Raw genomic sequence first — 27,128 nt, 5'->3', positions numbered from 1 at the left:
AGAGCTAATAAAAGAGTATGGCTTATTTTAACAGCAAAAATAAATAAGACTATGAACGTTTTCTTGTATGGCAAATTTTTCAACCCCTATTTTAACACAGCAGAAATTACACAGAGAGTACGAACACCTATTTTAAAAAGCACACCTACGTAATAAGGGGTGTACTTGGGCCATTTTATCAACCCCTGTGTAACATAGCTTTCGTCAATTACTGCATGTCCCAAAAGTACTGACTATCGTGGTCAAAGGTCAAATACTTAAGCCAGAATAACTCGTAAACGGAGCCACATATTGAGGTGGTGTGTTATTTAACAATGCTACTTTAAAGTTGCCCTTTCTCTCGGTGACTCAACAGTATACAAAATATTACAAAAGTTAATATCACAAATAAATAAAACACTCAAATTTATTCCTTCGTTTATTTAAATCCCCCAGAAAGATTAAAATGCTGAGCTATGTAAAATTGACGTTTTTGCTTTTCTCTGTTTCGGGTTTAAATATTTGACCTTTGACGTCGATGGTCATTGTCTTTGGGACATACAGTACTTGATGACCTATTACTAAATGTGGAAACAGCACATCAATACTTTCCTCCGTTTCCGAGTTATTCTTGTTTTAAATATTTTAACTTTCACCACCGTGGTCAGTACTTTTGAAACGTGTAGTAATTGACGACCTATTACTGAATGTGGAAACAGCACATTAATATGTGGCTCCGTTTACGAGTTATTCTTCTTTCGAATATTTGGCCTTTGACCTCGGCGGTCACAACTTTTGTGACGTGTAGTAGTTTGTGGCCTATTACTAAATATGGAAATAGTACCTCAATATCTTGTTCTGTTTACGAGTTATTCGGATTCAAACTTTTGACGTCAATGGTCAGTACTTTTGAGACAGGTAGTAATTGATGTCCTATTACTAAATGTGGACAACACACATCAATATGTTGCTCCGTTTACCAGTTATTCTTGTTTCGAATATTTGACCTTTGATCTCGGTGGTCCCAACTTTTGATCTATTACTATCTATTACTAAATGGTTGGTGATCTATTACTAAATGTGGAAACAGCATCCCAATATGTTGCTCTGTTTACGTGTTATTCGGATTAAAACTTTTGACGTCTATGGTCATTACTTCTGGGACATGTAGAACTGATGACCTATTATTAAACATTGAAACACCACCTCAATCTGTTGCTTCGCTTACTACTTATTCGCAATTAAAGTTTTGACGTTGATGGTCAATAGTTTCGGATTTCTAGTAGTAGGTAACCTATTACTAAATGTATTAAAAGCACCTCAGTACGTTGTTCCGTTTACGAGTTATCCTGCTTTATATATTTTACCTTTGACCTAGATGGTCAGTACTTTTGGTATATGTAGTAGTTGATACAGCACGTAAATGTGGATAGAGGACCTATTACTAAATGTGGATACAACACCTTAATATGTTGCTTCGTTTACGAGTTATGCGGTTATAAATATTTGATCTTTGAACTCGTTGGTAAGTGATTTTGAGACTTGTAGTAGTTAATGACCTATTACTAAATGTGGAAACACCACTTCAATATGTGGCTCCGTTTATGAGTTATTCTGGGTTAAGTATTTGACCTGTGACCACGATGGTATGTACTTTTGGGACATGCCCGTAATTGACGAATGCTATATTACACAGGGGTTGATAAAAGGAAACGAGTACACCCCCTTATTACATAGGAGTGCTGTTAAAGTAGGTGTTCGTACTCTCTCTGTAATTTCTGCTATGTTAAAATAGGGGTTGAAAAAATGGCCATACAAGAGAACGTCCATAGACTTATGTAATTTTTGCTATGTTAAAATAAGCAATATTATTTTATTAGCTCTACTATGTTACATAGTCTTACGTAATTTCTTCTATGTTAAAGTGTGGGTTGAAAAATAAGCCATAAGCTTTTATTGGCTCCGCTATGTTACATAGTCTTATGTAATTTCTGCTATGTTAAATACGCTGTTAGAAAATGTTATCGATCTGCTATGTTCGTAGTCTATATGTGATTTCTGCTATGTTAAAATATGGTCTGAAAAACGTACTCGTAAAAGAGAATGAATGCACCCCTACAATGGGCTCATAAAGAGGAATGAAGTGCTATATTAAAATATATGTTAAAAAACGTACCATACTCTTTTATCAGCTTTGCTATGTTACATAGTCTTACGTAATTTCTGCTATGTTAAAATACGGGTTGAAAAAAGTGTTCATAAAAGGGAATGAACACACCCCTAAAAATGCTCATGAAGGGGAACGAATACACCCCCAAAAAGTGGTCATAAAAGAGAACGAGTTTTCGGGGTGTTTGAGTTTCCATGGTCGGACGGTACGTGGGTCATGGCGAACGTGAGACACAGGACTATCGATTACTTCGGAGCAGGCGGGACATGCATTGGCCTTATATTGCCTAGGTATATTCCAGATCGGTAATTTTTCTTTTACTGGCATGCGCGTCACGTACTGTAGTTCTATGCATACATTCATGTCCAATCGTATCCACTTCTCCGGATCACTTTTATTTGTTCCACCGTATATAAGGAGACAGCTATAAAAGTTTGACACTCGTTTACTTTGATACATTTTTTCCATGGATTGGTACTTATCAAAAATCAAAATTTAGATACAAATACTGTCATTTTATAGCTTACATATATATTTATAATTCTTTTATGACCGAGAACCAGGTGATATAACTTAGTACATGTTCCGTATATAGGTTTCAATTTACGACAGTCCTACACTTCAGAATGACTAGTATCCTCTTCCATCTACAAAATTTCGTTCTATCAGTGTGGAATTAACCTAAATTTCTGTATGTTGCTTAAATACAATTATTTTACACTATTATTGAATAACGATATTGAAAATAAATGAGTCAGAACTGTTTCATCTTGTTGAAACATTGAAACATTTTCAATATATAAAGAAAAGTAATATAATTTGTTTGACAATCCATCGTTTACAGATATGCTTTTCCTGCATAAGTGGCATGCAATATAATAAAGTGTTGGGATTCCGTATAATAAGTAAATAGACTAGTATGTACCAAATTTCTCAAAAGTAAATCCCCACGTTAAGCGGGTTTGCATATCCAGGCTCCTAACTATGAAAACATTTACGATCACTCTAACCCCAATCATTTCACAAATTCAACCTGTTGTATATAAGTTATTAGGACGTAAAATTGTACATAATTTATACGAGAAAGACTTTTATGCATTGCAAGATCTGTAACTGCCAAATATTCACCACAAACTTATAGTCGTATCGACATAAACAAAATGAAGTGTGAAGCAGGAAACTACTTTACCCAAAAGTCAAAAGAGACGCACTAAAGACATAAGAACTGGTCGAGCGGTTTGGGTCACTAGTCTATCAAGTAGAAGTTTATGTGTTCAAACCCTGAAGGAAGTATTAGTTTTTCTTGTTTTTAAAGTGTGTTCCTATTATTCATCAGCGAACTGAGAACATTTCTTTAAATAATTCTTTGGCAACTACTTTTCTCTCAAATTCCATTAGAAGGGAACATTATATGAATTGCAAATCTAAAACCCATAGCTGAGAACAAAATATTATGTTCAATATTTCAGTATTATCATTTGATTTGCAATGAAAAACTAATTATAAGCATTGACGATTTCAGAAGATTTTCCCCCGGTAATGGTCAATATATGAATGAGAGAAAACTGATAAAACATCATTAGTCCACTTTGAGCATGATCGAAGATAACTTATGGCCACGAAGGGGAAAATTTATGTCGACAGATTCTCAAATTCTCCCACACGTCATGCCCTGAAATCATCATTGTTTGAAAGGTTTCCTTAACAAATAGAATATTACATTTATTTCTCGTTCTACGTTTTGTAATGGTAAAATCTTAATTTTAAAGTGAATTATAATACGATAAGCATAAAGGTTTGTAGAAGTAATGAAGTAAATATTCTTGTGTAAGTTCTCGATTTCTAATTAGATTAAAACTCGAATATTCGTTTGCATCGAACTTTAAAGCAAATCCTCTCTATATATAATTCTTACTGGAAAGTATGTTTATCTCCAATTACTTAATCAATATTTTTAATAATATATTTTTATTGTAATACTTTTACTATTCAATGTTGCATACACTTCATTTCCCAAAGCAAAATCTTGCAAATGTATAGTGGTCTAGTGAATATTATTAAATAAATTTTCATTTTCTTTACGTAAATACTGCATCGACTCATTTGAAACTTCGTACTTTAAATAATAATAATAATAATAATAATAATAATAATAATAATAATAATAATAATAATAATAATAATAATAATATCATATCCATATGTTTATCAGAATTTCAGGCTTAGTCAATAAATGAATTCAACGTGGTCTCTATTCGAAGTTCTATTTAATCGAAACCGATAGAAATACAAAGAGAAACTTCGAGAACAGGTAAAAGGAAAATGTTACCTTGTTGGAACTGGAACTAACCTTTAAGAGTTCCTTTCAATTTACAGACAAATGCCTTAGGAACCTTGTTTCTTTTCTTTAAGTTAACTGATTCACCGAACGTATCTGAGTAATTTGTCTCTATTTTCTACTCGGTTATATACGTTTTAAATCATTTCCGTTAATCTTGAACGACAGGAACACTAATACAAAAACATCTAAGAGAATTAAAATTCCAAACTTGCCCACCGGGGATCGAACCGGGACCACAAACATCTTATTCACACGTGCTAGCCACTAGACCAGCGGGGAAAGCAAGTGAAATTTATTTTGTAGTATCTGAAGTTTACAATTATTTCATCCTGCTGTAATAATGTTTACCGTATTCGTTACTTTGAGGAATGATATATGTTATTCATATAGGTTCTATTACGTATTCGTTCATAAATATTATACAAATTATCAGAATTATTCATGATCTTCCATGGAAATTCCGATTTCACTTCCACATGTCTGGACATTTTGGCCGGCCAGGAATTTCTTTATAGAAACAATGAGGGGAACGTCCAAAGGTGCCAGATCCACACACAGGTCGTTAAAAATTGCTGCTTTGATCGCGCGAATATTCTGCGGTTTTAAAGCTGTTATTGGTCGTCCGGAGTGTGGCGCATCACTAAGGTTCTCACGGTCCTCTTCAAAGAATGCACACAACCTACAGACATTGCTACGGTCCACATAATCGTCTCCATAAACACCATATATTTCCCTGTGAATTTCACTCGGTCTATGCCCTTCGACATGCAAAAATCTAACCACATCTCGCTGCTCTTCACATGTGAAGACAGTAATATAAGCGCAATGTTTGTTTAGTGGTTCAGACTTCTCTCTCAAGAGCTACACACATGAAAAATGCCCTCCGTAGCGCAAACATCATACTCTCTCATCGTGCAGTTTCATCATTCTAGCTGCAATACCTTGAGGAGAAATAATATTGTGCGTTACTTTCCAATCTGCCCTCGCATTTTGCAACATAAAATACTAATAATCTTTCTAAGACGATTGACACATGGTTGTTGAGATGTTCCATTATTACATTCTGTTGCATGAATCTTTATAAGGGGGAACTAGAGAACGAATGAGTACTTTGTAGGAATACGACAGAGGCTCGATAAACCCTCTCTACTGGTCTAGTGGCTAGCGTTTAATCCCTTATTGTACCTACTTCCATATTTGATTCCTGATGGGAGAGCCTTGGGGATTTTTACTGTCATTGATATTCCTGTATTCGTGTCCTTATTCGTAAAAGTCTATGAAAAAACGAAATAAAATGTTGAAGTTTTACATCCCAAATTTATGCCGGCTAGGCAAAAGTACACGGTGATGATCAGAAATGAATGAAATGGGGCAATTAAGAAAGTGGGAGGAAACGGAGAACCCTGAGAACCCCCCACACACGATGTCTGTCCACCACAAAGTTTACTTGACGAGAGCTGGGATCGACTCCAAGACTGCATGCACATTTAATTGTCTAATGAAAGAAGGTGAAATAAGGTAAAAAGTTTAAATTAGTTACTGAGTAACTTCGGTTAATCAGTTATCTTCTTAAAATAGAAAAAAGAGATAGCCGTGCGTGATAAAGCTTCAAACAATGGATCTCATATCTCGGATTCGACTACCTTTTTTCGGAACTTTTATCTTTAATCGAAGAACTGAAGAAATCCTTAATAGCAATTACGTAAATACATTGACATATCTACGCAAATGACTCTTCGCTTTTCTGAAAAAATGAGCGCTTCTAAAGTTGTCAAAGACGTTTTATCTCCAAATCCATCGAGAGCAGAGAAAGATATGAAAGCTGTGACATCAACGGTTTCATACACGTACATGTATAACAAGGATAAAGGGCTAGCTCCTTTCTTGATATGGAAATATCAAGAAGAAAATATCAAACGTTGAAAAACAGACCACTGGCAACATGTTCTAAATTATACCCCACATATTTAAATTTATTAATTTGATAAGCCATATTGGATCTGACATTTTCAGCTTTCCCATTTTTATATCAACTTTGTAATCAGCGAGGTGAAAATTCCCAGTATACAAACTTTTTGTTACTTTATTCCACATTTTTCATACTTTTATCCTCCATATTGGATCCGCTATTTTGAAATTTCCAATTTTGATATCAACTTCGTGATCTGTGAGATCTAAAAGCATAACATACCCATTTTCGTGCAGTTTGAAAGAGATTTTGAATTTCAGCCTCTGTTTAAGCATTTCGTGCCACTAAACACCTTCTCATACACTACCAAAAGTGGATCTATAATCAACTCCTCAGAGCAGGAAAATATTCTCAAGTTTTTTTTCTCTGACTGATATTTTGCAGGACTGATGCCTGTTTTGATGTGGTGTGTGATGAACCCATCGTCGGATACTAACGTTCTGTAGATAAAACTTGATTTAACTATACTCTAAACTAAAAGAAAGTGGACACATCACTCACAGTTTTCAAGAATTTCTATTCTAAGAGCAGAATTTCTATAAATTTTCGCAACATATAAAAACAACACCGAATTTGTGTCATCATAACGGTAAACACATAGAGTCGTCTGAAGTGAACTACTAACACAGAATTTGGCTTTTTATTTTACAAGAGTTTTTATGGTATCAATTTTTAATGAAATGCCTTCCCTTAGGAGGGAGAGTTAACATACATAAAAAAACTAATATTTCAAGAGTGTCTCACGTTAGCAATATGAAAGTGATTCCTTATTTATAGAAAAACATGCATCATCCTCCATCACTGTTTTGAAAAAAATGCACTTCTAAGGAGAATTACAAGCATTTTCTAAAATATTTTAAGTTCACATTATTATACATTTAAGAGGTTTTGAAGTATGTAAATGATTGAAACGTTTGAAATAAACATTTAACACAATTAGCACGAGGTAGACTTGTCTTTATCGTATCAAATAATGTTGATTGAAGATAGGCATTCTAAGGGGAGAAAAATCTTTAACTCTTTTCCGACTGAATAATATACCTCTTACTATAATTTGATATAATATTAAATTATAGCAAATTGAGGGTATATTAGAGTTTTTAAAAATAAATTTTGCTCCTATTGTTGCTCAAGAATGCTGAGGGGGTAAAGGGACCAGAAGTCCCTATAGGCTAATATTCTTCGACATATGTATATAAATATACAGGGTGTAATGGGAGGTAATGCAAATTATGCAGTAAGTGATTGCACGTGGCTAATACATGACAAAATGTCATATGAACATATATCGCGAAACATTTAGTTTTCGAGTAAATTGGAGAAAAAAAGAAGGAATAAAAAACACCACGTACGTATATTCCAGTTTATTACAAGTAGTACCATTAGTGCATACGAAAGTTCAAATGCAGTGTGAAGTTTTCTGTCGGGTGAGCCTAGATCCTACGCCCCGCGCCAAGTAGTGTGTCCTGTGCGTCAGTTGTGTGAGTGACTGTGGACAGGTCAGTGTCGTGTATTACAGTTGCAGCTCGGGGCGTTGAATGGGCCAACATTCCCACCGTGTTCACAAATGCAGAATATGGAGACATAATATTTTTATATTGGTTCTGCAATAACAATATTCATGTGGCAGTAAGCAAGTACAATTGTTGATTTCTAAACTGTCGAACACGAAACATCCGTGTGTTCGCCACCGTGTAACACTCCATTAAGGACCATGACACGGTGAATACTGTTAGACATACTGAGAGGGTTAGAAGTCTGCCTCTTGCGCCATGTCGGCGTATACTGCGATCCATGGAAGGCAAACCAATAACTAGTACCAGCCTCATTTGTGTCAGCTCAAGGTCAGGTTTGATATGGCAGTGTGGAGAACATTAGCAGAGAAAGACCTGCATCCGTACATTCCCAGCGTGTACAAAACCTTTATAATAGTGACGAAGAGAAACGCGTGACCTTCTGTACATGGGTAACGCAACATGAGCATTTAATACCGTATATTATGTTCAAAGACGAGGTTACTTTTCCGCAAGAAGACATAAATAATAGCCTCAATTGATATTATTGTGTGATACCAATCCGCATGCCACTATATTCGACAAATTATCAACACAGCTTCTCGGTTAATGTGTGGTGTGTTCTGATAACTGACATACTCCTTGGCCCAATCGTCCTAACAATAACGTGAATGGACAGACTTTCCTTTAATTTTTGGAAACACTACCACCTGCGTTTTAGGACATACCAGTGGACGTTCGCCAAAATATGTACTTTTATTAATTTCAGCAATGATAATAAATCCGGTAATACGTACGTTGTGATTTTCGCTGTTACACTTTTTCTCCAATTTACTCGAAAACTATGAATTTCTCGATATATATTCACATGAACTCTTTTCATGTACTAGTCACATACAACAACCTACCAGAATATTTGCATTACCTCCCGTTACACAATGTATCTTTGGAAAGGTTGCTGACGTAAAATGATTGTTGGCACTTTAATATTATTTCGTAAATGAAAAATATTCTTATAGGTACTAAAGAATATTATATGCAAGTACCAAAGAATTATTTTGATTTTCTTACTGATTGCATTCATACTGATTACGTTATACAAAACTGAAAACGTCAAAAAATAAAGATGCATGATGAGTACACCAGAATAAACCATCGTGGTTCCCAAAAAGGGGTTTATAAACTTAAATTCTAAGGTAGTTTCATTTGTTTATTGTTCATAATTTTTATATAGCTATTACGCTAAAGATTGAAAAAAACTTCACAATCAGATTACAATTCTAAATTAAGCATTGGAAGCTGAATAATACTAACGGAAACAGGTTTTCTTTTCATTTGAGCAAAGAAAAAAGTTACACATTTGGCACATTGAGTGTGGCCGTGACTCTATGTGATTGCTAAGGTCGGCTGTTGGTACCTTCTCATCCAAGTATACCTATGATGTTCATGCTAATGGCTTGTTGCAACCCATCTCACCATCTTTATATTATTCATCTTTAGATTCACTACTAGTCTTCTGCGGAAAGCGACTTCAACATTATTCTGAGAAAAAACATGCTACGTCTTTTGTAACAACTTTCTACAGCATATTTGCCTTGCTATATCTACATAAGACATCTGACGGGATTAAAAGTACATGAAAGTAAATCCGTAACGAATGTTACATCAGAAACCCCACATAAGATTTTCTTTGATAATATTATTGCTTTCTATTTCTAAAATAATATAAAAAAGCTAAAACCTCATCTTCCCTGTTGGATAATAACATTAGCACCAAACACAGAACGATGCATTCATTACGATTATTGCTAATACAACTTCAAAAGCTTCTAAACATGTCCTTTTTACCTCTAATTGCAACGTCTCGAGTAGCAATTGTCACCTGTTACTCCTTCATTGTCATCTGTTTATTTGCTCAGAACCAACCAACAAGTCCTGTCTGTTCGTAACATTATTTAAAGCACATAGGAGAAATATTGTATGGGTTAAGGAAAATGAGACTTAAAATCCAGACAGTCGGAAAAGGGTTAAATTTTTTGCACATTAAATTGCTGCGCTGTATGAAATTCATTTCTGAGCATAGTCATCACTTGGGTTGAACTGATATCTGTATCACGTTTTTATTCAGAAACATATCGTAAGGGGGAAGACTTGTTAAAAAATACCTTTCACCTGCTTCCCTAAACCTGTTCTCCCCTTCGAGTTGCATCCTCGTAATGATATGTATCCGATGTGAACAAGCTCATATATTCACCCATTTCTTGCAAATTTGTCCATATATGCAGCACCTGTTTCGTAACAGTAGAACACTCCATCACTCAGATTATGCGTTTGTACCTAGCAGTTACCAAGTATGACCCTTACGAGGGAAGGGCGTGATGTCACACAGAGATATTGCACCAAACTTGGTGTAGCAGTAGATAATGGGAATAGAATAGAAGCATTCGTTTTCAGAAATAATGGGCCTTATAGTAAACTAACAAACTAAACTAACTCTATGACCTATGGAACCCGGAGGTTCAGTGCCGCGTTCACAGAAGCTCTCCACTGACTTCTATCCTTAGCTAATTGGATCCAGTTTCTACTTTGTATTCCTATCTCTGCGAGATCCATCTTAATATTATCCTCCCATCTGCGCCTAGGTCTTCCTAATGGTCGTTTTCCTATGGGTCTACCAGTCAAGACTTTGAAAGCGTTTCTACTTTCTTCCATTCTAGCTACATGACCTGCCCACCTAAGCCTCCTAGACTTGACGACCCTAACAATGTTGGGTAAACCGTATAAACTATGTAGTTCCTCGTTATGAAGCTTCCGCCATTCCCCATTCTCGTTCCTCTTGGGTCCGAATATTCTTCTCAGGATCCTGTTCTCAAATACTTTCAGTCTATGTTCTTCCCTCAGAGTAAGCGACCATGTTTCGCAACCATACAGAACAACAGGCATGATTATCGTTTTATATATTTTAAGCTTCAAATTCCTCGACAGAATTCGCGACGACAAGAGATTTTGAACCGAATAGTAACACGAATTCCCTGCTTTTAGTCGACATTTAATTTCTTCGTGAATATGATTTTTGTCTGTTAATATTGATCCTAAATATTTGAAAGTATCCACTTTATCAAAAGTATTATTTAATATTTTAACGCCTCCACAATTTGCCGTATTACGGTCCCGACGCACTTCCATGTATTTAGTTTTCTCTGCATTTACTTCTAAACCCATGTCCCTGCAAGCGTTTAATAATATCTCTGCATTTATTTCTACTGTTCTCCTATCATCCCCTATTAAATTTACATCATCAGCATATGCCATAAATGGGCCTTATAGTTCTAGAAGAAATATGGCTTGTCAGTCAGATACTGATGGGACGGAAATTTTACTCGCTGTTGCGGTCAATGTAGAGGAAGCTAAATTAAGTAGAATGAAAACAGAAAAGATGAGCTGAACAGGAAATGTGCCAATGTCAACCCTTAGTCCTACGTGGCGAATGACGGGATATTAAATATATCAACTGCCCTGCCCTTGTTATTACCAGTTGGTTATATATCACTAATAGCTTAATAAAATTATATTTTAGAAGATAAGGAAATTAATACAGAAATACAAATTAATCAATACAAAAATTAATTATGGGCGTCCATAGAAATCTTTCCAAGGAAGGGTTCGATACGGAGTTGTTGTATTTCTTCAGACTATAAGGTACTGTCAGTACGCAAGTATTTAATGTTTGAATCCCCAATATTAACTGATTTCACCTTTAAGGGTGCTCGATATCTACGACGTGGCACCCACTAAAATTAAGGTATTGTGTGTTTGGAACATGAACGTAAATATATATTTCGGGATTAGAGATGTTTTAAATAGCAACGACTGTGGACGACTATAATAAGAATAACCGTTTGAATACATACAAGACTGGTCATTAACACAGCTATGTTAACGCAAATGGTAAAGGAAGTATTTGAATTTGGTCTACTCACCACTAGAATGCAGCGAAATATATTGAACAGAAACAGCTTAGTAACAACTGCGTTCATGACTTCAAATATAACTCAAAAATGTTTCACAAACACTGCACTTTAATAGTGTGAACACAAAATGAACATAAACGTTTTACTTCTGTTGTCTAGCACACATGAGATAAAACATATTCACTGTCAATATATATGGAATGTTCGGAAAGTTTTATTCTAAATTGATATAAGATTAGAAAATACCACTGTTAACCTTAACATACCGTACAGTGAGACATATACTGTTTTTGACATAATCAAACAGTTGTTTAAAAAATATTAAAAAATATGTCAAGCACATGTAGTACCATTAACTGCATTCGAATAATAAATATGCTAAAAAGCAAGATACGTTTAGTCTGAAACATATGAGACTGCTTTTTAAAAATCAATTTCTCTTTATAGAGACAAGGTGGATAACGGCAAGGGCAGTTGATGATTTAGTATCCCGGATGGCGCCTAGTGGGACTGAGGCGGATATTGGAACATTATCTATTCAGCTGATCTTTTCTGTTTTCATTCTACTTTATTTTATCTTCTTTTGCATTGGTACGAACAGTGAGCAAAGACTCCGTCCCATCAATAGCTGATTGATAGACTCATACTTTTTCTGAACTGTCGGGCCCAATATTTCTGTACCTGAACGCCTCCGAAAAGAATGCTTACACATGTTTGTATATCCCATCCCTCCTTAGTATCTTTCTAAATCTATGTGAATTATATGCATTTCCTTACATGGTGACCATATTGTAAAAAAAAAAAAACGAGTACAATTATTACGTAATAGATACTCACATAACATGAGATCAAAGGACAAAATCTATAAAGTTAGTATTATTTTTCCACATTATTTGTTTTAAAAACAACGCAAAGTTGGAAAACTGATATTCTGCTGTGTGATTACATGAAGGGTTTTTCTCAGTAATAAAGCTACCAAATTCCTTTTTCTAATATATCACGTCCATTAAAACATTACAAACCGATCCAAAAAACGATTTGAATACTTATTTCTAATAACATAGAGAGACTGGGTGTGAATTACACACGATAAATAAACTTACGACTTTTATAATTTTTCAGGGTTTGACACTAGATAAAGGTAATACGTCGCTAGAAAATATGTTATTTCTTAGCTACTTTTATGAGCATGATTCACGTTACGAGAAAATTCTTGGAAGAAACATCAGTTCACGGAATACCAGATATTTTCAGGAAGAATCGATCTATTAGAGAAAGGTGAGTCCAACATGTCTTCTCTTATCTAGATTTGAGTTTATATAATGAGCTAATATATATTTTAGTTAACGGTAAAAGCTAAATACAATAATATATATATTAGTATTGTTTGATTTATTTCTTTTATGGTCTGTAGTTTCTAATATTTGACTGAGAAGATAACTTTTGTAGAAAAGACTAAATATATAACAGTATAGTGTAAATGAACATGATATACTGTATAAAAATGATTATTTTAATATTATGCAACAACAATGAAGAATCAGGGCTTTGTTAAAATGCTTTAGAGCAAAGTTTCGCTCCCGTAATGTCGCTGCCTAAAATCCCATGGTAATTCTTGGGTACATCCTACACTGCTTACTTCATTCCAAGGTTGCTTGGCCAAATTTCACAAATTTTACCTCGCAAATGGAGCATCTGGTACATATATGTATAAGATTTCCTGAGGTCATAGTAATAATACTAGATGATAAATAACAAGAAGAAAACTTTGACAAATTTAATTTGGAACTTGAAGCCAAAAATTTAAAGTTCTGATGATATATATAATCGTGACAAAAATCCTAATAAGGAGAAATCTCATCCATCAATTCTATAGACATCCGTGATAATGAACTTCGAATTACCCTTGAGATTCAATATATATGCAAATGTCGGAATCTCCAATCACTTTAATTTAAGAAGTCGAAACTCTGTATTAAAACTCTTCATTGAAAGTAACTTCAAATTTTTCGTAGAGTTTTAGATAATTCAGCTTTTAAGGGAGAATGAAGTCATTATAGCTTTTCATCTTCCAAATTCAAATCGACGTTTTGGCTACCGTCATCACATCAAAATAGCTGAACCATTACAGATATATTTTTATCTACTTTTGTACTCAGATATATTGTTGAATTTTAGAGAGTCGAACGTTTCTGTACTAAATATTTTTGAATTGGGATAGTTCCTGCCATTAGGAAGAGGGAAAATAACATATTAGAACACATTACTTGTGGGAAGAAAAAAAGCAGTCCGTACCCACATCTGATAGTTTCCTTGAAATACCGAACTTTGTTCCTTTATAATACCTGTACTCTTAGAACGACCAAAAAATCTGCCTATATTATGAATATGTCGCTTAATGGGAATTTGCACGCATATGTTATTTTTAGTATGTTCGCATAATACAGATATGTTTTGAACATTCTACGTAGTAGAAATCGCTTTGGTTAAATTTCGTCTCAGAATACTTTGGAGGGCGATCATTTGTCCTGGATGAGGTTCGTTTCGTCACTTTCTACAAGGCGAGATTTCTTTCCGTTTCGAAAATGAAGGTCCGGTTTTGCGATGTTCGGGTAGACATCGAGTTGCACTCTTGGATCTCTGTCGTATTTGTACCTTGTCACTCATCTGCCCAGGAAACTTGTTAACATCATCTTCCTCATTCTTAAATGTTGTCTACACGCGATTACTACCTCAACAAAAGGTGAAATAATCGAACTAAAATGAAGAATTATGCTGGTTAGATCATGACGGAGACTGTATTTTGAAACTGATAGAAACTAGAAGTGAAAGGAGTAATGATTTAAAAGTTGTGCAAAGTTAGAAAAATAAGAGACTTTCTACGTTTCAATTCAATAACAAATACGGAAGATTTTATATTAGTACACTAAATGCAAGGAAAATGTGAAATAGATGCAATGTCTTGAACTAATCTAAACTTCGTTAAATAATATTAAAAGTTTGATTTGAATTGTTTTAATTGTAATATTTTAGAGTGTCCTTATGTTACAGTATGAAAAATGGTATGATATAGGTTCCTTATATCCTTCTAATTTTCTTATTGCTGTTTCAAATATATTACATGGTACTTAAAATGTATATTTTGATATGTCATTACCATTTATATGAATTTAATACCAGACCGTAACATATTTACAAATAAGTTCTAGAATAGCGCAGGCTAAACAAGCATTCAATAGGAAAAGAGGACTGCTAACATCTAGAAACGTGCTGTTGCACTTTCGAAAACGATTTATTAAGACCCTGGAATGGAGCGTGGCGCTTTATTGATCTGACACGTTTGTATTGAGAAAAGCTGAAATTTTCAAGCTGGAAGCATTTGAAATGTGATATGCTGCGAATGTAATGGATCAAAAGTAAAAGGAATGAAGACGCACTAAAGGAAGCTAATGAAGGACGACAGATCATAAAGATAATAGGAAAAAGAAGAAACAGCATGCTTTGCCATCTTATTCGGCACTCAGATTGGATCACTGTGTTGATAGAGGAAAGATGAACCAGGAAGAGGAAGACCAATTATAAAATATCTAGATGCAGTTACGAACAAGAGATCTTTTGAAAGTGTAAAACAGTTCTCCCAAAGGAGAGAAAAGTTTTAATATTTCCATATTGCAAAGTAACCTTTGTTTGAAGTGAACAATAAGAAGTAAAGTAAGCTCACAGAGATTTTTTAAAATAAATTAAAACATACACAACATTCGGGCCGGTTACTGATTACTATTGTAACTTAATGTGTACTTGAGAAAAACTAATGTTTGTGTTTAATATTGCAGTATTTAAGACAAGTTAAAAATTAACTTTACCCAATTAAAAGCCTTAATTTTATTTAGATTGCGCCTGCTATTGCATTACTCTTTATAATACACTTTTTATAAATTCAATAATTTCTAAACTCATTTACAGAATTATATGGACAATATTGCTGGGTGTGAGTATAGCAATAACAGTACTGATTATATGGCAATCCTGGAGAAAGTTTCAAGATCACCCAACTGTTATGACAATTAACAGAAAACGTGAGGAATGGGAGTTTAGATTTCCGGCTGTGACACTGTGCAGTGACCCATTAACAAGCAGGAGACTGGTTAAGAAATTTATCAAAACGTAAGTAATAAATTAATATGAGGGATTCGGTTTTATCAAGACTCCTGCTAATAAAACAGAACAGGGGAAATACAAATTTAGACTGTCAAAGCTAGAAATATTCCGGATCTAATGCAATTAGTTTATCTTATTCCAGGTTATAGTATGCATATTCCAGGTTATAATATGCATATTCAATTTTTATATATGCATATTATATAATTATCCAGGTATTATTCATACTTAGAAAACTAAAATTTACTCTCTCATATCTAGACATTTTTGGAATGTATTTCAATTAGTTTTTCCTATTCCAGGTTATAATATGCATATTTCAGAATATAATATGAATATTAAGAGGTTTCCAATGTACAATGCAGCCCGGAGTTTGGGATAGTAGACCATTCGAACCTGAAGTAATTCACAAATAATTGTTATACATAAATGAATCTTTGTTCAGGCATATATTTTTAAACTAGGAGGCATCGATTGAAGTACACTACAAACCACACAGTGTTGCCAGATGTAAATGAAGTTCTAAATCATTGTTTTTGCGAAAAATTTAAATTGGCTCATAACTCATACGTATGTATGTTGTGTCATTAATTTTGAGTTTGTTTAATTGGAGTAGCTTGGATACTATGAAGCAGAAAAAAAGAATTCTTTAATTTCACCGATAACTAATCGGATGAGTCCTCTGTAAGGGGAAACTAGAGAAATCGTGGTTTTTATAAATTAACACTCTGAATTGGCAACCCTGTTGATGTTTCAGTGCATCAAAAAGTGTGTTAAGGATCTGTCTACATTAAGCAATTCGTGATAACAATGAAAAACAAACTTTCAAATTATCATGATAAAACTTTTACTTACATGCAGCCGGCAACACTGCTATTCATTTCTATAGGGCTACTTCAAGCAAGAGGTATAGAAGAATAATTCTCGAACTATTCAATATATCTGAATCACGAACAGATAACGTAAACTCCTGAAGAGAAGATTCATCAACATCATCGTCGTCGAAATAGGGAATATTGGGATTGCTACACCCACTAGTACAGCAATATCTACACAAAACAGAACACTGCAAACTAACACTACGACTACAACAACCTTGTTCACAACGAATTTCATACTTACAAAATATTGACTTTAAGATGAAGTCAGGATCTGGAGGTTGAGTTACAACTGGCAGCAGAAGGCCCATCTCCATGAATTGGGTAGCAAATCGTTGCTTCTACACAATTGCACCTGGGATAAACCATTTTGAATGCTCTCTCGCTGCCGCAGATGTTGGGGGAGTCGAGAAAGTTCCATGTGAAAGGTGATAGGAGGCGTTAATACTGCTTTTAGGAAACGCAGATATCGAAGAATTTTCAAAGACGCTGTTGCTTTAGCAGCACCATACGAGGCCAATAGAAATCGCTCGCCTGTTTCTGTTACTTCTTAACCATTTGCATTGGGATTATTGAATACTGAAATAATTTATCATAGATTAGGCTGTGTTTGGATAAGTCGGAATGCTTTTTCTGCTTTTTTCTACTTTTTCTGCTTTTTTCTTTCTAAGATGATGTGGTGCCACATCCAGAAACAGCATGAAAGAAATAGCATTCCTTGACCTGAATCTCCATAGAGAGTTAATATTGTAAGTCTATCAAGAGCATTTTCCCACAGATGATTTTGGAAAGTAAATGGGCATATTACCGGGTGCAAGTGCAATTAGAAGGACTAATAAATCGACATTTGTACTAACCACAACAATTGCTTTCTCATCTGTCATCTCGAGTGATGTCCTGTTTATCAATGTACGAACATCAGTCTGTACTTGCCCCGTCAAAGTATTTCCAAACTCAAGGTGATTTCTTAATATATACATGTGATTTCTCAACATAATATTTTCTATGAAGTGGATATCCAATGACTGGGATTTTGCTTGACGACGCGTGTGGTCTTCACTTTTTGTGCTAGGCATGGAATAACCATCAAAGACAACAACGTAGTCATTACCAAAGTGATTTCTCACATAGGTGTTATACAGTCCATTTAATTTTTTGTAAGTCAGGCATTGTTGCCAAACAACTCCTCGCAATAAATATCCACCATAGGTACAATCTTGAGGAGGACTTAGATATTTGTCACTTTTGATACTATTGTCTATTATATCATACAATATAGATTTTAGTGTTTTTCTCTTGTAATAATCATCAAACAGAAATAAGGGTTGAGTTGTAAGGTCATGGTATAAACACTTCTGGAGGTCTTCATTGGTTTACGCAAAACAACGTACTCTGAAGAATGACTGGGTGGTGTTTATAGGGGTAGTCACTTCATCGTTCATCTTGACAGCGTTAATGATATGTAGGAATATCCACACTCTGTCATTTCGGTATAAATGAACTTCCTGAAAATATTTCCCTACAATTCGTCCCGCTGCAGTTTTTCCAACGTCAACTGCATCGTCACAATTATTAGCCTTACTGACTGTAATACCACATGATAAAGACGTGAACTCAGAACAATTTTTGAGCGGAGAAAGAGGGTCTAACAGCGCCACTACTTTTGAACAATTGTTACAGCCACATACTTATGGTTACTTCCAAAGCTAAATATACTGTTCAGAAGTTTCGTCCATAACCTAAAATCTCTCAAAGTGTTTAATGAGCTCTGAATATGCATACGTACATCCCCTGTACCTATCGATTCAGAGTGGTATTCGCTATCCCACTTCTATGCATCAGACCGTCAGATGATTTGAAGGATCTCATCAATACTTGTTCTATGGTCATGCCACTGCAATTACCAGCCTACATGTTGTCGGTACGTCTAATTGCAAACTGTCCTGCGGTGACAAATTTTTGGAACTCTTCTGGTTTCAGTCAAACATTTGTAAGAAGGCTGTAACGAGCTATACTGCGGAGGCACATAATTGTAAGTGTTTGTCCTGACATGATAGTGATGATCATGTTGCTCTCAAAATGATCCAGAAGCTTTTATTCGCAGGATTTTCTTTGAGCATATTTCATTTTCTGAGGTATATAATCACGGAATTACTGGAGCAATTCACTCAAAGAGTGTTGGCATTTATTACAGTACTCTAAGGAAGGAGAAAATGCTTCAACCATTTCTTCATCTTCTAGCTGTTCTTTTTTCCGAAATGATGGCATTTTGAAAAACTTTTTAGCAGCTTTTGGTACCTGGCTTCAGCACCAATTTCCACTCGAACTGTCACATTTCGACCCCACTCATCATTACCAGACTTAACGACACTCAAAATTGACTGTTTGCTCTTCATGAATCGCTCTTTGTGCAGGTTCCGTTACTCCAGGGGCAAGTTTTTCTTTTAACCTAAGTTTATATCACATTCCTCTACACAAAAGAGGCAATGCAGTTTGAAATCGAAATTAGGGACACGGAATATCAGCTTTAGAATTTTTGAAAAAGCGTTGAATGAAAGCCACAATACTGTTTGGACGTTTGAAGTTCCTACGACAGCTTACATGTATCCCTACTACTGCAACATTTTTGAACGGTGTAATCCATCTTTACGCCAATAGAGAAAAGTGGTGTAGCCTGGTCTATGCTTTCGAGCACAAAATGGTGAATACAGGAAATACGGAATAACACATAATGAAGGTGGTAAACTCAGCATTGTTCTTTTTGTTGCATAACCTAAACTAATGGTCAAAAGAAAAAAGATAGTAGCAACGCATAATGACGTGCGTAATAACGTATATGCATTGCAATACACGATAGAAAATGTCAATAATCTGAGCATTATATGCAACAAAATCCGAAAACTGTGCTGTTCTGAGCATTGTTTAAAACTCTAAATCTGATATGTCAATTTCAGATTCAGAATTTGAGAGCAAAAATACAAAAAAGAAAGAAAACAATAATACATGAAAAAGAGCAAAACATCAACAGTTTTCAGCACGTTATTGTAAAACTACTGCCTGGCAAGATTAACAAATCGTGCCGGAGATTCTACATCCCTCATTTTTGAATTCTTGATTTTCAATTTGGCTTGTTTATTACGGAAGAACAGAATGACGTTCAGTGGTGATGCCTGCAAGGAATAAGCTTCTGGTCCTACACTGTTAACACGTAACTGAGACAGATCCATGTTGAGAGTTTTCACACCCTCCCCCTGGCCCGATGTACTAGTAACTCTAGAAAACGTATTCGGATTAGTTATTCGAATTACAAATGATGACTTTAGATTTTCAAATCCGACATCTGAAATACGGAATTTATTCTGAATTTGAATATCCGGAATTCGAATTGTTGAAAATCCGAATATTCCAATATCTAGATTTTTGACATCACTGCTTGAATGTACATATTAACTATCTGAATTTCAAAAATTCTCGAGGAAAGAAACAAAACACTGCATTTCGCTTTGATTTTTCTATATTTCTTTGTCAGAGTCCACGATTTATCTTTCTATTTCATCACTTCAGCTTCTTTCATTCATATTCGACTGCTTCAATTTCGAAACAAAATGGTCAACTACATGTCCATACCAGTGATTACACTAGTATTGACCCTTGGAAACAAAGTTACTGACACGTCGTGTCGCATAATCCCATCCACCAGCGCTTGCTTCACCAACCGCAGAGAGCGACGCCTTCTGTTATCCACGTCAGGAAACGGCTACTCAATGCTGCTGAATTGTGTTTTTCTCATAACACATACTTCGAAAATGCACTAGAGGTGACTGAAATGAAAAAGAAAAGTCCACATGACTTGTTTATCTATGTCTTACCAGAAATCGAGGTGACTCGACTTACCTTATTATTGCAAAGGGGCTTTCAATTGAACGTTTCGAATGTTAGTATTAAAGGTGTCTTCCCACCGTGTAACTCCATTAGGCCTAATTCATCACTTTTCCTATTATAAAAAGCACCTTGACGGACGACACCCAGGGTACACCTAATATTTCAGTCAGGAGAAGATTGTTAGTAGGCCTGTGGAGCACTGAAACAGGTTTTGTTGTAGACTTGATGTACGAAGAAATCACTGAACTTTTTGATTTATCTCTATCGTTTGGAACATATTTTCAAATAAGTACTTTATACGAATGATATTGAAATTCACTTAGTGTATAACGTGTTATTTGATTTTTACTGCAAATAAAACAAAAAGAAACCACTAATCATACATGCTGGAAATTTTTGAAATCAATTGCAAATATTAATTCTGGAACAATTGAAGGAATAAGTTGCTAAATATCAGTCTCAATTCATGGCCGTACTCCAGATCCATATCATTATCGTCATTCAAACACATCTACCTATTTCCGCAGGAGTTCGTGCTTATCAAAGTGTGTATGGTTCGAAATTGAAATTGAAACATATTATAAATTTCGGACCTGAGGTGATTCAAACCGTGGCCGCCTTGACGGAAACCCAATGCGTTAAGCTTTGGTTTAAGCTAATCATTTACTAGATGTAGCATAAAATCTCGTAGCTAATTTAAAGCGTTTATGTAGGTTTAGAAGCGTCACTAAACCCTTTGCGAGAAGACAGTCATTAGTTAAATGAAATTATTCTCAATATCACAATTTATGGTAACGTAATTCTTCATGTAATTTCGTTATTGCTTGATTCGTCTTAGCGATCATTGCAACTCCATAATTTCAAGGATTGAACCTCTTTCACACCAGTTATTTTGACCCAAAACAAAAAGCAATTTGCCAGAATAATATATTAATCCATTCCCAGAGACGTACTTGCTAATTACTCACTACAAAATCTGTCAAATTTGTTTGGAAGAAACGCATTGCGGAATACAAAAAAAAAAAAAAAAAGCTTTGCACAAAACTGAGACTAGTGGTAATGTAAGAAATAATCGAGTTGTTCGAGAAAGTATTTGCTAACTATGTGTCCTTGTGTCAAAGTCCTGAATTATCTTGTTTTTTTCCTTTTTATCGTGTTCCTAGCCACTACCTGCATAATCAAAATATATTTGGATTAATCTTCTGAGAACATTTTTTTTCTCTTATTTCAAATTTGATTAATAAAGAATATTATAGGAGTTGTAAACGAAATATTACAGAGCTGATAGTTTACGATTTTCGTTTATTATTTTTGTTACTATCTTCTCAATCGTCAAAGACTAGGTTTCAATGGTGTGGAGATCAGGTCGTGTAGTTCGAATCCCACGTTGAGTTGTTAGTTATCGTCTCAAATATATTTGCTGTTGAAAGGGCGCTAATGTCTAATTAATTATTCTCCAATGAGTTATAACGTAATGGCAATGTAAAAATTCAGTTGTTTCTTATTTTACATTTTGAAATGTAATCAGTATAATCAGTAATTTTATTGAACTGAATACATAAATATTTTGTTGCTTTCATTATAATATTACTGATTATAATAAAATTTTCGCTTCAGGAGGGTGCTAAACTCGAATTAAAGCTTAACTACTACGTTTTATAGCTCGTTTAAGATCAATTTTACATAAAAATAGTTTTGGATGTGGACATTAAATCATAATTAATTATATAAGCAATGGACATAGTACAGTGACACCTACTCCCCCTATTACTACTATTCGTTGGAATGACAACTGGTGATCGAGTAATCTTCGGCACAAAAGGAGGTGTCTCGAAGGTAATTTAAGTCATATCATGCATGTATACTATGTATCAAATTAGTCATCAAGTAGTATTTCCAATTACCAGCTCGGCATTCGTTCTCAATATGTTAGTTATAAGAAATAAACGCTATATGCTGTACGAGAAAAAATTGTGATCAAATTTCGAATTTGTCTATTATATTCTGACTTTAAATTTCAAGTCTTTTTCCTAATATATATACGAAAGCGTTATGTAGAGGTCTTTACATACACTGGATTGAAAAGGTCAGGAATGTAATCCTTTGGAGCCACAGGCCGATAACTTGAATGGCCAAATCAACACACTCTAGCACCCAAAGCTACACTATAAACCATTCTCCGCCTTAGTCTTGTTGTTGTAAATTACAATAAACAATTTATCGTAAACAATGGATTCAGCATTTAATCCTGACTTCACAAAATAGCATTGTTGAATGCTCTTTGTATACAGGATAACTCACAGAGATAAATGTATCTTGTAATATATAATACAGACACGCTTACGGGAATTTGTAGAACACAACATCAACTCATTCTGTAATATAAAGTAATTGAAACAAATATGAAAAAAATCAAAGAGCAAGTAAAGTCATGTATGTGATTCTAGGCTTCAGCTTAGTAGCATTATTCAGATTCGGTCAGGAGGTTCAATATATTCGATTGAAGAAAAAATACTTTCACGTTTAAATTATAAAGGTAACCAAGATAGTTTTATCGTTTTTACCCACCACCTTGGAACATCGATATGACACTTCGAAGATCGAAAATTATCCCCATCATCATTGACCATCTTATGATAACTTTCTGTAAGGCCATGGATTACATCGAGGTAGAAGTTAGTGGGCCGTGAAGCGAAGAATTTATCAAGTGCATTTTGAACCCTGACTAGGTGTTTAAATATGCGTCATCTAATGCGATTGTCCAAGGAATGGAACAAGTGATAATCGGATGGCGCAATGTACAGGGAGTATGGTGGATGAAATAGTGTTTCCTATCCAAGTCGTAGATTGATGTTCCAGGTCCCGTGGAGCTTTTGCGTTGTCCTGCAACAGGAAAACCTGTTCGTAATTCAGAAGTGCTGGCTCCAGAGTTTTGAGATTTTCTTCAACACGGCGCAACTGCTGACAGTACACAGTTGCATTGATACTTTGACAAGCTGGTAGCAATTTCTGGTGCACGATGCCGTGAGCACTCTACCAAACACGCATGCTGCATTTCTCGTTTTGGATGCTTTTGTAACCCGTTCATAGGATGCTAATCAATGATGATGCCGTCGCGGAGCATCGTATAGGACCAATTTCTCACCACTTGTCAACACCCTGTCAGAAATGACTTCTTCCTGAGACGAGACAGGAAAGAAACTCAGGTATCTGCTCGCGATGCCTTCTGGCCCGGAGTCAAATCATGTGGGACACATCAGACCAACTTGTTGTATTTCGCAAGTTGATGGAGGTGCTGCTTAATGGTTTCCCCACTCACACTGTATTGCAGTCAAAATTCCTTACATGATCTAGCCACTGTTCACCTCAATTTCTTTCTGAAGATTTTAGTTTTGTTCATGTGTTAGTCTTCCGACATGTGGTGCGTCCTCGATTGTTTCGTCACCGTCCTTAAACTTGTTAAACTATTTCTGAACTGTCCGCGTTGTCACGAAACCCTCAACAAAGTTCTGGGATAACTTCCGCTGTAGGGGCGTTTGACCCCATTTCTAACTTGTACAGCATACATGCCTCTACGACGCTCTGTGGGTGACCTTTGTTCACTCTGTCATTACCCAAGTTCACGGTGTACTGGAACTACTACAACCAGATAGTATGTTGGATGTACCCACACCAACAACTGACCTTCACCTTATCTCTATTTGCATTCAACTCTCGGTGCTAGGGTCAATTCAACTCAGACAACCACAAATATATAGAAAAGTACTAAACTTCCTATCGCTACAATCCATACAGATTATTGGCTAGACAAATGGCGCTCTTTCAACTGGGTAATGCATAGTTAGTCCACTATCTCTCAGTCACTTGTAAATATGTCTTTCCTAGATTGTACATGATATTTTCTAGTTCATGTAACCCTCCATTTTTCTCATGATATTGAATCAAAATGGGATTATTTTAGTGGTCACACCACGAGTAAGGAACCTGCATACCTAAAATATGTGTGAACAATTGGGATTTATACCAATAACTAATTGGCACATTTTCATACATATGACAAAGAAAGAGAACGAGAGAGAAAGAAATACTACATATAGGTAACATGTTTAAAAGTTTAGATAGGGCTAAATATAAAACGTCCGGAAAGTAAGTCCTTTACCAATACCATATAATTATTTTTGTTTTACAATAAAGGGAACATAGCGCTGAATTGGATTCACAAGATCCCAGGGTAAGAGGTGTGGAATACAGACTCTATTCCTGAGCCTAGTGCGCCCACTGAGTAAATAATGATTATCATTGCATATTTAATGGGCTACTTACTCACAAAATTTCTTTCAGAGCTGAGAAGAGACGATTTTGATTGTAGTCGAGTAAAGCGTCTAAGTATAGCAGTCTCTATTTCTTAAACGATAGACTATTCGGCCTCCTACTGTGGAAAAAATATGCCATTGAACAGACCTAGGTAAGCCGATGGTATTTTCATCCGCGTTCGACAACGAAGTATAATAATTTCTATAAAAGAATGTGTTATTTGCTCACCACCTTTTTTAGAATGAGCTAGTAGTTACCGAGAAATGAATGCAAAAGCACATCAGGAGTAAACTAATGTCTGACATTAGCTTTTGGTGGAAGAAAGAAAAGTAAAACGGAATTTTTGTTTTTCATCTTAGGCTTATGGAGAAAGAAAAGAATATAGGCAAGGGGATCCGAGCATGTTGCATCGGGGTCGCGAATAGAATAAACTATATGTAAAGAGAATCCACTTTCAATATCACTGCACTAATGAGGAGGGCAAATTAGTTCAGCTTCCTCCTGGCGACGTCAGTGTCTTACATGACCAACCTGACCTAGTTAGATAAAATTAAATAACATCACTTCTGGTAAAATTCTTACAGGTCTTCTCAGTTTTAAAGAATTATACGTATTCTAGTATCGCATCAAAAATAAAACAATAAAAAGTAAGAAAACTGGTGCCATCTTGTAAGCACTCTGGGCATTTGTAGGAGACCTGAAAAGAAGCAAAAAATATGTAGTATACCGAAGACGGAAAAATGTCTTTTTCCAAATGTAGAAGTTGCTTAAAATGACACAAGTAAAAACCCAAGTATCGAAAGGTTTGGCTAAGTATGCAATAACGTGTGCAAGGAAAAATGAAATCTTTAACTTTTTCGTCCCACTCTTATGCCGTTTAGGCTAAAGTAGACGGTAGTGATGAGAATTAAAGGAAATGGTGAAATGAGGAAAGGCGGATAACCCCGAAAAAACCCCCCACTATGTAAAGGAAATTTCGGTACCGGGAGAAATGTTTATGTTTATGTATGCTTATAATAAATAAGCATAAATGGCAATATCCACACAAACGCCATTTAAAGTAATTTCATTTCTCTGTTAGTAATCAGAAATGTCAGCTATCACTTACCACGCTCTTGTGACAATCATATGCAACCACACACAATAAGGTTTAAACTCCAATAAACGAAGGCTAGTTACGAGTGATATTCAAATAAAATTTTGAAACGTATCAAGGTAGTGTTTACTAACTAGGTATTGTTTATTAATAAAACGTAACAAAAACAGCATATATTACGGCAATTGTTATGTTGAAATATGTCGTTGTTTCACAAGAACTAACTATTCTAATCTAATGATTAATTAGAAGGTACAACAAAGGTGACACTACCTTCCTAAGTTCAAAGAGAACTTAGACCTACTACTACTACCTTAATCCTTAGTCCTACTTTAGACGAAGTACAAAAAGTTGAACTTAGATTCTTACGTCCCTCAGATGCCCTTATAAAACAAAATATAATTGTTCCATTCTGGTAAAACGCAGTGTGCGTATATTCTAATGGAAATAGACTACCTCAACATGTGATCTAAGTAAATATTTAGGTGGTATTTACAAAAGAGTGGGAAAATATGACAGAAAAGGCGATGAAACTAAAAACTAGCATTCTACATAATACGAGATTAATGGCTGTGGAAGTACGTTGTCAACAAAACAGTAAGAGAAACAAACGGAAAAGGCTAATATTATTGTGCAATTGGTTCAGGAAATAACGTAATGTCTTCGCGTGCTTATGCTTACATTTAATATGGATTCAAGCCTTGTGATCCTTTTTTGGATCTTACGAGAATGGATACATTCACATATAGCGACACTCCAAACATAATACACTACGTTTGGCTTCGCTATAGTCCGATCACAAGTCGGGTGTCTGCTGATGTTTTGTAAATTCTGCTTTAAGAATGGAAGACCACAT

The sequence above is a fragment of the Thermobia domestica genome, chromosome 18 (assembly GCF_964235325.1).
Source record: "Thermobia domestica chromosome 18, izTheDome1.hap1.1, whole genome shotgun sequence".
Taxonomy (NCBI): domain Eukaryota; kingdom Metazoa; phylum Arthropoda; class Insecta; order Zygentoma; family Lepismatidae; genus Thermobia; species Thermobia domestica.
Note: the sequence above shows the minus strand (reverse complement) of the source record.